The following is a 2,500-nucleotide window of genomic DNA, read 5'->3' on the forward strand; positions in this document are numbered from 1 at the left end:
ACACACACATACACGCACGCACACACACACGCACATACTCTCTCTCTGTCTCTCTCTCTCTCTCAGACACACTCACGCACACAGACACACACAATGCTTTTGAAGGAGTAGCGTCTGAACCCAAAATTGCACATCACTCTTGAACACTTAAAAAAATAAATAAAACAATTAAAAGATAAATTGAGCTCAAATCCAGTACATTCGACAAGATTTCTCCCTCCCGTATTAGGCTGTAAAGCGTCCTGCCTGATTCTCACGTTTTTAAAAACTTCCTCCTGCTTCTGCCTCATTTTCTTTTCTTTGCGTTCATTTATGAAGTCTGAGACGTCGTATAAACAGGATCCAGTTGTCTTTGTCGTTAACCTTTTGCTTACTGAATGACCTGGATTTCAGTACTTTGTGTTCGAGTCTTTCAGAATCTTCGTCCAATTATAAATGTATTATCATCCTTATAAAACTTATTTCCTTTCTTGAATGATTTTTCTTTTCTTTTTATTCTTAATTTGTCAATGACGTCACTGGGGGATTTTTTTTTTTTAATTTGATAAAAAGGATTCGGTGGAATTAAGTCCTAAGGCTTTCTTTTTCAGATTTTCACGAGCTCATTATCAATGTCCTTTTCACTCTGTTCGTTTATTTTTCAATTCATTTCAGAGCTTTTTATGATCATTACCATAAATAATTAACGTCTTTACTTCTTTCATTCTTGATATCAGCCCTCGCCCCCACCCCCACCCCCACCCTCCACCCCCCACTCCCTCCCACCCCTCCTAATGTCACTTTTTGACCTTGTTCAACCTTTTATGACCACTTCCCATGACCTTATTTCTTTTGGGCTTCTGTATGTGTGTGTGTGTGTGTGTGTGTGTGTGTGTGTGTGTGTGTGTGTGTGTGTGTGTGTGTGTGTGTGTGTGTGTGTGTGTGTGTGTGTGTGTGTGTATGTGTGTGTGTGTTTGCATATCTTCGTTTAAGTATGTGTAATTGTATCCATGTTTAATGTATATGTGACTCGCGTGTGTGTATATTTGTGTATCTGTGTTATATCTTCAACTGAATATGTTATATTGTACGTATTTGTGTACGTGTGTATCTACCCAGGTTGAATGTATCTATATGTAGGAACAAAAAAAAAAATCTACATAAGACTCCACATACGTACGTATCTATGCGCAGGTGTCCATGCCAACCTGTGTATACATATGTGCAACCTCTCCTACTGTGCGTGACCACGAAACCTCGTCCTTAGAAGCAGCCGGGGTTCCTGTGTAAAATCCTTTTCCTACACTACACACTACACTCTTTTATTACACTCACAAAGCCCTTGATATCTTTTCATGATCACTTCCATCGGAGAAACAGCCATTCTATTGAGTCTCATTAAACATGTTGCAAGCTCTTTCGCAATAGCCAGGTGTTGCAGAAGTGACATTATCCTTGGGATTCTAATGTCTAGGACCTTTTTTTTTCATATTGAGATCATAAACCTTCGCTCTGATCATATAGTCTGCGTTTCGGGAAATGGCTTTTAAGCTTCCTTAATTGATGTTGCCAGCATGCCCCTTCTTCGCCTTTATTTCATCATTTTTTGTCACTGATTATATATATGTGTATATATATATATATATATGTGTGTGTGTGTGTGTGTGTGTGTGTGTGTGTGTGTGTGTGTGTGTGTGTGTGTGTATGTGTGTGTGTGTGTGTGTGCGTGTGTATGCACACACACAAACACACACACACAATAATGCTAATAATAATAATTATCATTATTATTATTGTTATTGTTATTATCATTCTCATTATTATTATTATTATTATTATTATTATCATTCTCATTATTATTATTATTATTATTATTATTGTTATTATTATTATTATTATTATTATTATTATTATTATTATTATCATTCTCATTATTATTATTATTATTATTATTATTATTATTATTATTATCATTCTCATTATTATTATCATTCTCAGTATTATTATTATTATTATCATTATCTTTATTAGTAGTAGTATTATCACTATTATCATTACCATTATTAACATCAGCATTATTATTTTATTTCTGTTCTTATTCTTATTATTGTTATAATTATCATTGTTGTTTTTGTTGTTGTTGTTTTTGTTGTTGTTGTTTTTGTTGTTGTTGTTTTTGTTATGATTGTTATGATTATTATGATTATTATTGTGACTATTACTATGATTGTTATTATCATTATCATTTAATTTTTATTACTTTTGTCATTGTTATTTTTCTTATTTTTACTATTATTATTTCATTATTATTATCATTAGTAGTAGTCACAGTAGTAATAGCAGTAGTATTGTTACTGTTTTTTTAATTAATCTAATTTTAATTTTATTAGTATCATCTCTTAATTGTTGTTATCATTATAATCATCATCACTGTCATCATGAATACCTTTAGATTTCTTTCTTTATCTATTCATTCTCAAGTCTTCATTGTAAACTCATTAATTTTCTCATTAGAACTCCA

The 2,500-nt window shown here is 32.4% G+C and overlaps 1 protein-coding gene across 1 annotated transcript in view; it reads left to right on the forward strand.

Annotated features, from left to right (window-relative positions):
• Positions 1-2,500, forward strand: part of LOC125034033 — a 60,752-nt gene that overhangs the window by 50,735 nt on the left and 7,517 nt on the right. The window lies entirely within an intron of this gene.

The sequence above is a fragment of the Penaeus chinensis genome, chromosome 17 (genome assembly GCF_019202785.1).
Source record: "Penaeus chinensis breed Huanghai No. 1 chromosome 17, ASM1920278v2, whole genome shotgun sequence".
NCBI lineage: Eukaryota > Metazoa > Arthropoda > Malacostraca > Decapoda > Penaeidae > Penaeus > Penaeus chinensis.